General features: G+C 37.2%; 1 protein-coding gene across 5 annotated transcripts in view; it reads right to left on the bottom strand.

Moving 5' to 3' along the window:
* Positions 1-13,475, bottom strand: part of AFF4 (ALF transcription elongation factor 4) — an 82,464-nt gene extending 68,989 nt beyond the window's left edge. For 2 of the 5 annotated variants that reach the window (XM_006212818.4, XM_006212817.4), the window contains exon 1: positions 5,509-5,980. The gene's annotated coding sequence lies outside the window, so the exon portion shown is untranslated. Of the gene's footprint in view, positions 1-5,508; positions 5,981-7,933; positions 8,016-12,195; positions 12,292-13,254 lie in introns of those variants that run through there. The other 3 variants (XM_072957281.1, XM_072957282.1, XM_072957283.1) reach the window with 3 other exon arrangements.
* Positions 13,476-14,424: the final 949 nt, after the last annotated feature.

Here is a 14,424-nt window from a genome sequence, read left to right as displayed (position 1 = left end):
TCGGCCTACTAACCATAGTCTACCAACCCTTGTGCTAAAGCAACATAGAACTGCCCACCCCTAAAATTCTTCCAAATGTCTTCTCAGTGTTAACCTTAACCTAAGAGAACAGAAAAGGAAAATCTTCTTAGTGTACATAACTGAAAATCGTCATTTGGTTTACCAAAGAAGTCACTCCATTTTCAAGGAATTAAGTCAACAAATGAAGGCCCATGCAATTTGCTGGTTCTATCATTCACCTTACGATACTGTACCTGTCCAGCAAGATATGGGGTAAGTTTTGGAGCAATGATACCTTCCTCTCCCCACCCCTCATAAGAGTTTTAGTTATTTTTTTTCCACCATTGTGTATCAGTTATGCTAGGGATGGTTAAATTTAGCATTTAGCCCACAATTTTCAGACATGTGACAAAGTAAACTTAGGCCTGATTAACAAAGAGTATCACCTTCACAATTCAGACTCAGAGAACAATGACTGCTGGATGTGATAAGTAGATATGAATTTGGGTTGTCTCCATAGAAGAGATGAGCTTGCTGGTATATATAGGCAGATTATGTTAAAGAAAATATTTAACATATATTCCTAAAAACAGTAAGACTGGGTGTGTGCACTAAATAGTCATGGGATAAACAAAGTGGACTACTATGTTTTAAGAGTGCACTTTACTTCATTTCTCTTTGGGATGTTGCAGCTGGAACATGTTATTACAGTGTAGCCCCCTAACCTAAATTGTGCTCCAGAGGTGGACATAAAACCTAATGAGTCCCTTTTCTGAGATTTGGGATTGAGAATCAGATCAGTTTCTCTGATGGCAGAAGCTGTAAGGTTTAAAACTCAACAGTAAGTGTTAAAGTTGGTCCGCAGCAAGAGAAAATTAACTCAACAAAGAGCATCTTGTAAGATATAGATACTCCTGATCACATCTGGAGCCCCTGGATGCAGCTGTTCCTGAATTCTAACTGTCCTCCTATGGCTTGATTACCTTTCTTAGAATTCATGGGATACCCGGTATGTTCCCAATAAATTCTTCTTTTTGCTTATTTTAGGTATGTGTCACTCTCCTAACGAAAACAAAGTATCTATTAGACAATCTACAGAGGGGTATTCAATTGGATGAGAGTTCTGGTGCCCAAAAAACACCTAAAAATATAGCAAAGCAATCAAAATGGATAAAATCACCCAGAAAAGTGAAAAGAGAAGGCCAAGATAAAAAACAGAACTAATATAAAGGGATTAGCAGAGAATTAAAGAGTCTGCAAAGAAGCAGTAAATAGTAAGAAAGGCAGAAAAGGAGAAAAACAGTATCAAGGAGACAATAGCTAATAATATTAAGTAAAGAAAGAGGTAAAGGAATAAGCAATGATTATATAATTTGACAACACGGAAGTCACAGGTGGCCTTGGTGAGAGCAATTTCAGTGGCATGGTAGGGATAAGAAGCCAGGCTGAGGGTTTAAGAATACACAGGAAGTACACAACCCTACCTATGAAGTATTCTTGTCATTAAAAAAAAAATTCAAGCCTGAATCGGATCAAGCTTCCAGACATAACTACTAATTTACAGGAAAAACAGGGGACAGAAGAACATATTACATGAAACCACAAGGATGAAATCAGGAAAATTCAGACTGTCAGAAATCTCACAGGATAAACACTTGGTTTCTTTAACAAACCAATTGGGAAAAAGAACAAAAAGACAGGAACCTATGGAGGAAAAAAAGAAGAGGGTTGAGACACACATTAATCCAATATAATAAGAACCTTATTTGGATCCTAATTCAAACAACTGTTAAAACAAAACAAAAACTGTAATCAGGGAAATTAACAGATTAGATATGTGATGATATTAAGGAATTAGTGTTAATTTTGGGGGGAAAATCTTACATTGGATTATTGTTTTAATTCATATTTTTCAGAGATACACAATGAAATAGGACAACATAATCTTTATTTTACTAGTGAATCTTCCCTAATACATTGTGCTCCACATTACCAGCATGCTATGGTCCCACAGTTAGCTGCTTAAATAATTAAGAAAGATGCAAATTGATGCAGGGATTCAAAGGAGGTAGGTCACAATTAGAGTAGGGTGGGGAATCAAGTAAAACTTAAGAAAGCAATGGTATTTGCATTGGGTCTTAAAAGATAGTTAAATGTTAACAAATAGGTAACAAGAGAGGAAAAGTGATATTCCAGATGGAAGAAATGAAAGCAATAGGGAAGAGGTGGGAATGCAGAGTAATGGCCTGTACTCACCTCTCCATAAAACTGTCCCCACCCTAATGATGACAAGAAATGGAAAACTCAAAGTGAAGTCATAACCCAATAGGTAGTTCCAAACTGAAAAAAATCACAGGAGACCCATTCAAGCCCAAAGTAGCCTGAGGGAGCCCAGTCTCAGGATAGATCATGACAATATCTAGGTAGCCAAACCATACTGGCTTTCCAGGGCAATCTATTAATGTCAATTCCTGATTTCCACCCCCCATGCAACTTTGGGAAAAGAATGCGTGAAGCTCTTTTATCTAGCCTAGGAAATGATGTTCAAAACAATTAGTTTAAGACAGTACCCACTAATAACCTTTGTCTACTTGCCTAAAATCCATAAAGGCCACCATCATAGTACTTCAGGCACTTCAAAAGAGAAAGTTACAAGAAATTCCTTCCCTCAGAACACTCCCCAGGTTACAGATTTTTTAATAAAGTCTACTGATGAAGCAGGTATATTTTAAGTAAGATTTTTTCCTTCAAAAATAGAGTAAGTAGTTCCAAAATTAAAATGTTTTTGGAGTATTTCGGTAGTGAATTCAGTAGTTCTACTATTTTCTATGTGCCAGGACCATTAAAATTCTCAGGATATGATGCCACTGAAAATGAACATCAAGACAAACAGGAATGCAGATGATCAGCCAAAACTCAATAACCGGAATGTTTATTACTGCCCTCTTCCACCACGTACTAGAGTATCATTTTAAATAGCTAAGGTGAGTGGGTGCAAGGAGTTAACACAAGTAAGGGTGCTTTTCCTAAACCAAAGGGAAAAAGAGCAAGGTAACAAGTCAGGTAAGCTTTAAGCAGTCTTGAGTCACTGACTACACCTTATTTCACAATAACTGAGACTGGCAAACACCCTCCCAGAAATCAAACATAATTGTCCCAACTTATCAGAGGAAATAAAAAAGGAAACATAATGAGGATTGGGGGTTCAAAAGCTGGGAAACCTTTACATTATAAAGGAAAGTTTTTTAAGTAAGATATCTGTAGAAGAGGGATGAAATAAAAAATTAAATCTAATTCATCAATTTTTATAATACACATTGCACTTCTGGGTCATTGTCCAGGTGTGCCTTCAAAATCTAAGAATATCTCTTTGATTTTATGAAAAATACTACGAAGAGAAGGCCTCACACATTTTGGACTCCATTTGAAACCAGCAGACAGTCACCAAAGAAGAAATACTTATTTTCTTTGTTCCTCTGAGGTTCACATAAAACTATGACATTTACCTTAACTCCTAAAAAAGGGAAGATACATAATTTTAGAAGGCTTCACCTTGTCATATTCTGTAGTTAATAGTTACTTTTTCCCCTTCAAACACTGATTACCTGCTCATACAGCTTTTTTTGGATCACTCTTTTGTGAAGTATTGGATTGGATATAACATTCAAATTCAATCTAATAATTGCATAAAATACTAGGGAGAATACAGAGAGGTAAAAAAAAAGTTCTTGCTCTAAAGACATGGCAAGCCTATAAGAAAATTACAATACAAAGCAGAATGCATCAACTGTCACAAAGAGAGTAGAATAACTCAACAGTATGGAGAAGGGAACTACATCATTTGACACATAGCAAGTGAATCTGAATGAAAATATCCTATATTTCAGAGTTCTTAATTACACTTCACCAAAGCTCTGTAGAATCACCTTTACACCCCAAAATTGTAGACGATTTTCTAATGAACGCAACTAAGCTCTTTTTTTGTAACCAAACAGTAAATGTTGGGTCATTCACAAACATTCTATCTTGTCCCCACTTGACACATAATTTTATTTAAAGCAAAATCTGCCTACTGTTCCTGTAGAGATAACAAAAACCAAAGTCATAAGCCTGCAAGCTGCCACAAACTGACGAAACTGATATTAAAAATTTTTTTTAAATTGCTCCCAGCTAAGTTAACTCCAAAAGATAATTTAAAATAATTTCTTGAGTTTTTTTTTTAATATTTGAGACTGAATAACGCAATGATGCACAAGTAAAATAAACCTGAGAAATTTAAAGAAGCCAGCTTTGTTAAAAACCAGGTGGCCACTTGCCAACACTTCTTTATGCACATATGACCAAAGATGATTCTAGGCAGATTCACAGGCCACAAAGGCTCTTTATTAAATGCCAAATTAAGAAAGTTCTCATAAATATTTCGATTTTGGTAAGTTAAAAGACAGTTATATAAAAGGAGCACTTTACAAAGCTTTGAAGAATCAACATGGAAACAAAGCTTTGAGCCTTTAACATCTCAGCCTTTAAAAACAAGACTCGTTTTAAACGTCACATTTACAAACACCTTATTCACAAGCAACTATAGCCTAGATTCCGTCAGGAAAAAAAACCGGTACCTGGAAAAGGTACTGGCCTTAGTTTAAAATCCCCATCTGGCCAGCAAGAAAGAAATCGCAAAATTCTTAATTGCAACTATGAGAACCCTAAATCGTACTCTTCGTCTTAGTTTGAACTCCATACACAAGCATTTCAGATTCGTACCTTCAACTTCCTATAAATGATATCCTTTGTGAAAGTAAAGGTAATAAGGATACTCCTCAAACTCCTATACCCCATGATCCATCCTCAAATTGTGGAAAGAACAGCAAAGTGGAAGGAACAAAGCACTGACGTCAATTACGAGATTAACCCCGGGCACAGGCAGCTGGAGGAAAGGCCTACACATCAATATCCAAATACAAGCTATCGGGGTAACTCGCTAACAGACCGATTCAGAAATTATGGGGGGGTATTCAAGTATTACACCCCCACATTCCCATTTTCAGTCAAGCCCCTTTGCCAAAGGCGGAAAATTTTTTCCCTTTTGCGGGGGGTGGGGGGGAGGACGTGCGCAGGATCGCGAGAAGGAAAGCGAGAACTAGTTGGGTAATGATAGCCAGAATCTAGGCCTATTTTCTTTTTAACTAGAAATAACTTGAAATTGAGGAGGATATGAAAAAGTAACAAATCAGTCGACGGAATCTCTGAGGGAAGGAATGGATTAAGGAACGAAAGGGGAAAGGAAAAACGGTGAAGAGATGGATTTGTGGGAATTTTTGTTAGGATTGGGTTAGCCTTTTTAATTATCTTTTTTGAGGGTCAGGGGTGGAACGCGAAAACGAGAGGAGCCGATTGAGCAGCCCCCAGCCGGAAGGGTCTCCCCGAGCCCGGAGGCGGAGCTGCTCTCCCCCTCCCCCATCCCCGCCCGCGGCCGGGCCCGGCCCTCAGTCAGTCGCCGGTCCTTCTCACCTCCAGTCCCGGCTCCGCTAGGCCCGAACCATCTCCCGGCCGCGGCAGCGGCGGCGCCGGGCCTGCACCTTCACCGGACGCGCATTCGAGCCCGCCCGGGAGGCGGAGACAGGCTGCCAAGGGCGCGGGGCTCCGGGCGGCGGTGGGGATTCGGGAGGTCTCGAAAAGCGCAGGCGGCGGCGGAGACGCACCTCACACGGCACAGGCGGAGGTCCCGCCCCGCTCCATGACGGTCGGGCCCAGCCCAGGACGGCCGACTGAGGCGGCAGGGGCGGGCTGACGGGGACCTGGCACCGGGATCCCCGCCCCGTCCGCTGGCAGCGGCGGCGACGGCGGCTCGACTCCCGCAGCCAGGACTGTGACTGACGCAGCGGCCGCGCCACCCATGTGACCAGGGCCGGGCGGGGACGAGGCGTCACGTGGCGACGCCGCGCCCCTCCCCTCCAGAAAAGCAGAGGACTAGGGGGCCTCCAGGGCAGGGAGGTGACGCCGGGGTGGTGACGTGCGCGGCCGCCGGGTCCAACGACCCCGGGTGGGCGGGGCTCCTTCCCAGGTGGCCTGTGCCTGAGCCCTCTGGCCCGGCGGCCCCATCGGGCCGGGCCGGCGGGGCAGGACCGGGCTTGCACATCCCGGCACGCACACCCTTCGGCGCGTAGCCGCTAGCGAGGTTCGGAAGGGCGGGGCCGGGCGGAGCAGGATCTACCGGTTCTAGGGCTCGGGAGGTCAGGCGGTCCGCCCCTCCTGGGGGTATGGCCGAACCCCAAGTCCCTTAGACCGCTGCCCGGTGCTGACGTTGAAGCCCGCAGTCAGCGGCCCTCGGTGGGTCAGGCCGAAAAAAGGAAGTCTGCAGGGAATTTGTCTACAGGAGGCTGCCCAGAACCTCGCTTGAACTTCTCGCAAGAAGCCAAGCCAGCCTTTTTCCTTTGTCATCTAAACATCTGCCGTTAATACTTTTCTTCAAGATATTTTGAATACTTTCCTTCTGCACTTAACATCTTGCCACTCAGGGCAAGCTATAATTTAATTGAGAGTAAAGTAATAATTATAAGCTAGACAGGATTTTTCAAAGGGTCTCGTAGAACTGTCCAGACAAACTACTTTTGGTTCATTATTTGGAAAACACGTTATAATTTCCTGCCTCTTATCTGTTTTCTTCCTGTGAAGGAGCCTCGGGGAGCTGTTTTTTCACTTTCCACTAATTTTGAAGCAATCATTTTAAGGATTTTTGAAAATAAAATTAAGGGACTTTGAGAAGCTTTGTGATTAACTATTAGAAGGAATATGCATACGAAATTATTTTTTATCAATGCTAAAAGCTCGTAATTCATCAACATCAAGAAGAGTGATATTTGTCCTTTTTAAAATTCTGAAGTGACCACTTATTACTACTTTTAAGCTTCATTCTTTATATAGATTTTAGCTATATATCTATATAAATTAGGAAATGTATCGGTGCAAAACTCAAAATGAACTATGAAAAATAGAGTGAAAAATAATTAACGCTCCCATTCCTGACCTTCAGCTACTCCGGTTCTGAAGGCAATTACTTAGCATTTTCTAATGGATCCTTCTCAAGATATGTTATATATTAAAATACAGTTATACCTACTTCTTTTTACACAAAAGATTATGTAATTTGTGTAATATTCCATTGTTTGCAAATATCATAATTTATTTGAACTAGTCCCCTACAGGTGGACATTTAGGTTGTTGCCAATCCATTGCTAAATTACAAACTAAACTGCAACTAATAATCTCATACGATGGACAACTATACCAATAAATCCTTAGACTGCAATCTTTAAATCAGAAGGTGCTTTTAATTCTGATAGATACTGCCAAATTGTCCTTTATATAAGTTGCATCAATTTCATTTCCTTTTTTTCATATTCTGCCTGGGAAGGTACAAGGCTGTATTGGAAGGGAGTGAAGATGGAGAGTGACAATAAGAAAGATTATTTATTAAAGGAAGGGCATAGCTCAAGTGGTAGAGCACATGCTTAGCATGCAGGAGGTTCTGGGTTCAATCCCCCCCATCCCTCCTCCAAAAATAAATAAACCTAATTACTTCCCCCTCAAAAAAAAAAAAAACTAAAAGAAGAAGAATTATCATTTTATACAATAAGTATTAAAACACTGAAGATATTTCATAAACTTTACAAGAAAGTTCCTTCCCTTATTTTGGAGTAAATGTTATTTGGCTAATCAAAAGATAATATGTTTTTTGTTTGATAAAGGATTATGATACTTTTTCAATGTAAATGAGACCTTACTTAAAAACCAAAACCAAAAAGAGGGATGGAGGTGGAAAATGTAGACTTTTCTCTGCCATTATTCTGCAAATAAGAATTTCCTTCCCTTTCAGAAATGAGAGAAAAAAAATTCCTAAACTTATTTCTCAACTTGTAACATTTTAATACTCTACCTTTTTAATTAATCAGATGCATCCATTTTAAGAGAGTGAAATTTCTGTTTCTAACTTCATATCCCAGAACAGTGTAAGTCAACTGCACAGATTGGAGAAATAGCAGAAAATACCAACCATAAAAGTATAAGACAAAAAAAAAATCTCTAAGAAAAGTGTAAGTATTTTATTAACATGCCAGATTTGAACAAAAAATTCAATATATATTGTTATAGCCGCAATTCTTAGTAGATTTCTGGGAAGGGGAAAGGTTAAGTCAGATTTTTTGAAGTATAATTTACATACAGTAAAATTTATTCTTTTTAATGTACAATTCTATGAGTTCTGACTAATACATAGTTATATAACCACTACCACAATCAAGATATAGAACATTTCCATTAACCTAAAACATTCCCTCCTGTTCCTTTGTAATAAACCCCTCACCTCAACCCCAGTTCCTGGCAATCACTTTTACCTTTTCCAGAACAACACATGAATGGAATCATACAGTGTGTAGCCTTTTAAGTCTAGCTTCTTTTACTTAGCATAATGCCTTTGAGGTCTATTATTGTTGTTGCATGTATCAGTAATTTATTTCTTTTTATTGCTGAGTAGTATTCTATTACTATAATATAACTTGTTTAGCCATTCATTTGAAGGACATTTGGGTTGTTTCCAGTTTTTAATGATTATAAATAAAACTGATAATAAACATCCATGTACAAGGTTTCATTCAGATTTTGAAATGATTTTCTAAAAGTCACATCAAAACTAGTAGGAATTACTGTCAGAAGTATAGCTACATAAAAATTTCACATTATTTTAGAAATTTAGACAATTTATTCATTATGTATCAAACACTTATTAAATACCTACTATATAGCATGTATTGACCATTTTCTCTTGTTTAAAACCATTTTTCTTCTCATGGTTTTTGAGATGTCACACTCTCCAAATGTCCCTCCTGGCTGCTGCTTTTCAGTCTCATTTGCACGAGATCTTTACTGTTCCCTGATTTCTGAATAAAGGTGTCCTAAGACTTGGTCTTTAGCTCTTTTGTCTCTCTTTCTCTCTGGGATTGGCTTTTTTTCTGTAATGGCCAGATGATAAATAGTTTAGGCTTTGCAGGCCAAGTGGCAAAATCAAGCATTTTGTGTGGGTACATAATAATAGATTTAAATTTTTTCCATACATTGTTGATGAAATTCAGAATATAGTAATTCAGTTTTGTAATTCAAGTCTGCTAATGAGAATAATAATTTTTCTTTTTTGGCGGTAAGTGAAGAAAACATTTCACTTAATTTGGATTCAAACTTAAGCATTTTCTGTCACCAAAGTGATTTCAAATACTTCTGTTAATGCTTATCTGTAATAAAGTTTTATGTATTTCATTTTTTAAAATATCTTTTCACGTGACTAAGTACTGCCAAATGCTGATACCAATCCACTGGCATGTGATGTTAGTTAAGAATATTCAGTGCTTGGAAGAAATTTACAGAATTTTATTAGATTCTTCTCTTAATATATGCCTTAGGATATATCATTAGATTGAAGAGTAATCACTTCCAATTAAAGAGTGAATAAATTTTGTACAGTTAAATGGATTTTAAAATATGAAAATTCCCTTTGTATCTGAAATAAAGTACAAAAAACTCTATAGACATTGTAGTTTGAGCTCAGAAGAGATATATGCTGCAAATATGTGTGGTGACATTACTTGTAACTTGACAGCACAAGAAGTAGATAAGCAACTTGATACTACTTGTGGTTCAAAAAAAGTTATTGTTGCTGAAATGACTTTACTGCAGTGAAAGTGTCACATATAAACAGTTTGTCTTGTAATTTAGGTTGAACTCCTTAAGAAGCATTATTGAGTCCTCAGGAAAAGCTAGATTTCAAGTGTTCAACAGTGGTTGAGGACATTCTCATCCACAAAAACTTCTATCTGACAACATTATTCACAATAGCCAAAGGTGAAAGCAACCCAAGTGCCCACTGATGGATGAATGGATAAGCAAATGGTATATTCATTAATGAAACATTATTCAACCTTAAAAAGGAAGACAAAATTTGCCACATACTATAACATGGATATAATGCTAATTGAAACAAACCGGTCGCAAAAAGATACTCTGTGATTCCACTTATAAGAGATACCATGAGTAGTCAAATTCATAGAGACAGATAGTAGAATGGTGGTTGCCAAGGGCTAGGGTGGAGGGAATGGGAAATTACTGTTTAATGGGTATAGAGTTTCAATTTTGCAAGATGAAACAAGTTTTGGAGATGGATAGTGATGATGGTTGCACAATAATGTGCATGTACTTAATACCACTGAACTGTGCACTTAAAAATGGTTAGGATGTTAAATTTTATGTTGTATGTATTTTACCACAATTAAAAAAAATCCGTCTCAGTCCAGAGCTCAATAATCACAATAATACTTAACCATTACTAAGCCTTCAAACTGCCATGTGGTACAACCAGTCAGGATATTCAGGTTTATTTCCAAAAAGCAGCCTGGAACTCACAATGGTTAAGTCCAGAAGAGAAAATAAATTTCACTGTTGATACTATTTCTCCTCCACACATTTTGGTACCACCATCAATTGTAACACCTCTTATTCAGTTTAACTTCAGGTTGTACTGAATTAGTGTTTTCTCAACTTCTTTGAAAATGTTTTCTCATGTAGTTGTCCCACACAAACTACTCTTAGAGGTAATTCTTCAGTCACTTCAAACTCAATATTGATGCCTTGAATAAACAACTGATTGATACCAGTAACACACCTGTGTACTCACCAAGAATCATGTTACATATGGATTAATGGAGTAGAATTGAAAGTATAGAAGTAAATCTTCACATTTATGGTCAGTTGATTTTCAACAAAGGTTCCAAGACAATTCAATGGGCAACCAATAGGCTTTTCAAGAAACTGTGGTGAGACAACTGAATATCTATATCCAAAAGACTGATGTGGACCCCTGCTTCACACACGTACAAAAATTAGCTCAAAATGAATCAAAGACCTAGTTGTAAGAGCTAAAACTATAAAACTCTTAGATGAAAACATAAGTATAAACCTTCAAGATCTGGATTAGGCAATGGTTTATTAAATATGACACCAAAAGTATAAGCAACTAAAGAAAAAAACTGAACTTCATCAAAATTAAAAACTTTTGTGACAAGATCTTATGGTAGCTCACAGAGAAAGGAATGTGACAATGAATATATATATGTTCATGTATAATTGAAAAACTGTGCTCTACACTAGGATTTGACACAACATTGTAAAATGATTATAAATCAATAAAAAATGTTAAAAAAAAAACACAAAACAAAACCTTTTGTGCTTCAAAGGACATCACCAAGAAAGTGAAAAGATGAAAGACAAATACCCAGTTTTCTAAAATAATGGGCAGAGGATCTGAATAGATATTTCTCTAAAGAAGATATGCAAATGGAAAATAAATACCTGAGAAGATGTTCAGCATTATTAGCCATCAGGGAATTGCAAATCAAAAACACAATAAGATATCGCTTCATGCTTGTTAGGATGGTTATAATCAAAATGACAGATAATTACAAGCATTGGTAAGATGTTGGGAAATCAGAGGACTTAAAGATTGCTGGTGGGATTGTAAAATGGTACAGATGCTTTGGAAAATGATCTGTCAGGTCCTCAAAAGGTTAAACATAAAGTTACCATATAACTCAGAATCCTAGGTATATAATCAAGAGAATTTTTAAAAATATATGTCCACACAAAACCTTGTACCTGATTGTCCTTAGCAACACTATTCATAATAGCCAAAAGATGGGAAACAATGTAAATGTCCAACTGATGAATGCGTAAACAATGTGGTATGTCCATACAATAGAGTATTACTTGGCAATAAAAAGAAATGGAACACTGATATATGCTGCACTATAGATGAATCTTGAAAACCATATGCTAACTGAAAGAAGTCAGTCATGAGGGACAATACATTTAGGGCAGTACCATATGATTCCATTTATATGAAATGTCCAAAACAGGCAAATCTATAGAGATGGAAAGAGACTATGGCTATCTATGGCTGGGTGCTTGGTGGGAAATAGGTAAAGACTGCTAATAGGTATAGGGATTCTTTTGTGGATGATAAAAATATTATAAAATTGATTCTGGTGATAGTTGCACAACTCTGAATTGTATAAATGAGTAAATTGTAGAGCATGTTCATTATATCTCAAGAAGCTATTACAAAAAAAAGAGTCAAGGAAAAATAGTATCACTTACCTTGTTTCTTAACAGACTATTGATGTTGCTCTTAATGTCTTCAACTCTAACTGGTCTCACAGAAAGGCCAATAATCTTAAATACGTTTATTTTCTCTGGATATATTTCTTTGGCTAATATAGTTAAACATGATTTACTGAACTTGCCATTAGTAAATGACTTTCCTTGCTTGTGTAACAAATGAGTCACTCAGAAACTTTGATAGCAGCTTCCTTTTCTTTTCTTTACTTTTCTTTCTATGCTTTTTTTTTTTGAAGAAAATCAGTTGTAATGAGATATTCCATTTAAAATTTTCAATGGCTTTTATAATCTAGCCTCAGAAGTGACATTCATTTCTGCAATATTCTTTTGGTTGCACAAGTCAGTCCTATTCAGTGTGGGAGGGGACTGTGCAAGGACATGAATACCAGGACTCAGGAGTCATTGGGAATCATTTTAGAGGCTGCTTACCACAATGCCCTGTTAAGAAAAATGAGTCAACAAAAACGTTGGTGTAAAAGTGATTCTAATTCAAACATTTAAAAAAGTAGTACAAATTCACACACGGTTCACAGTCTTTCTACATACCCCCATCCCCAAAACAAAATCCAAGTGTACTATTAAGGCAAATGAGGACATTAATGATTGATTTTATTATTCATTTATTTGTTCTTTTACCAATTATTAGTAGAGTGCTTATCATATACTGGATAGCATTCTAAGCATTCCAGGTCTTAGGAGCAGTACTGAATGAAATAGTTCTTATTCTCATGGGGCTTCTGTTTTAGTGGAGAAGAAAGACAAACATACACACACACACACACACAGGTAATAAACTTCCAGATATAAATGTACAAAGGGAAAAAGCAGAGTAAAAGGTTAAAATGAGTTCAGGAGCTATTTCAGCTAGGTTGGCTAGGAAAAACTTCTCAAAGGAGATGAACTTTGAGCAGAAACCTGAATGTGGTCTTTTAATAAATGTTTACTTTAAAACATTCAAGCATTATGTTTTTAAAATTATTGCATAGCAAATTGCTCAAAACTTAATAACTTAAAACAACAATTACTATTATTTCTCACAGTTTCTGTGGATCAGGAATTCAGATGTGGCCTTGCTTGGCAGTTCTAGCTTGGGTCTCTTAAGGTGTTGTAGTCATTTGAAGACTTAATTGGGGTTAGAGGATCTGCTATGCAGGTGTCTTCCTGATGTAACTGGCAGGTTGCTGCTAGTTGTTGGTTAGAGGACTCAGTTCCCTGCCACAGGCGTGTCTCTACAAGGCTGCTTGGGTATCCTCATGTCATAGAGGCTGGTTTACCCTGGAGTGAGTGTTTCAAGGACAATGCAGAAACTATGAAGACTTTTATGACCTAGCCTCTGAAGTCACACATTGTCACTTTCGTACTATCCTACTGGTCACATAGATTAGCCCTGATTCAGTATGGGAAGGGACTATCCAAGGGCATGAATAACAGGAAATAAGGATCTTTGACAACTATCTTGAAGTGTAGTTATGTCAATCCAGACCATTTGTCTCATATGATTTCAAGCAATTTACACAGGAAAAAAAATCGCTAACAAACAGTAACGTTTACATTTTTATATTGGTTCAATTTCATTTCCAGTCCTTATCTACATGCATAACCTGTGTACGTTAACATTTATAGAACACTCCACCCAACAACAGCAGAAGATACACTCTTTTCAAAGTGCACCCAGAACATTTACTAAGGTATATTTACTAAAGTAGCACATACACCAGATCATAAAACAAGCCTCAATAAATGTATAGAGATTCAAGCCATACAAGGTATATATATATGAGTGCAGTGGAAATTCAACTAGAAATCAATATCAGAAACATCTCTTGAAAATCCAATGCATGAAAACTGAGTAATACACTTCTATATAACCCCTGGGTCAGAGAACTCGAAAGGAAAATTAGAAAATAGTAATTTAAATATTTATATAAGTGCAAAATAACATTTTGAAAATTGGAGTTCTCTTTATGAGAAGGTTTTCAAGTCAAAATTCAGATTTCTTTATAAATATACAGGTATTCAGGTCATCTGTTTATTCTTGAGTGAAAATTGTTAGTTTGGGTTTCAAGGAGTTTTCCCATTTTATCTAATTTATTAAATGAGTAAAGCTATCTTACTATTCCCTTAGTGTCTTTTTAATATACGTGTAACCTGTAGTTATATCATCTCCCTCGTTTCTGATACAGGTAATTTGCCTCTTTTTCATCCTGA

This window comes from Vicugna pacos, chromosome 3 (genome assembly GCF_048564905.1).
Source record: "Vicugna pacos chromosome 3, VicPac4, whole genome shotgun sequence".
NCBI lineage: Eukaryota > Metazoa > Chordata > Mammalia > Artiodactyla > Camelidae > Vicugna > Vicugna pacos.
This window is presented reverse-complemented; position numbering and strand designations above follow the sequence as displayed.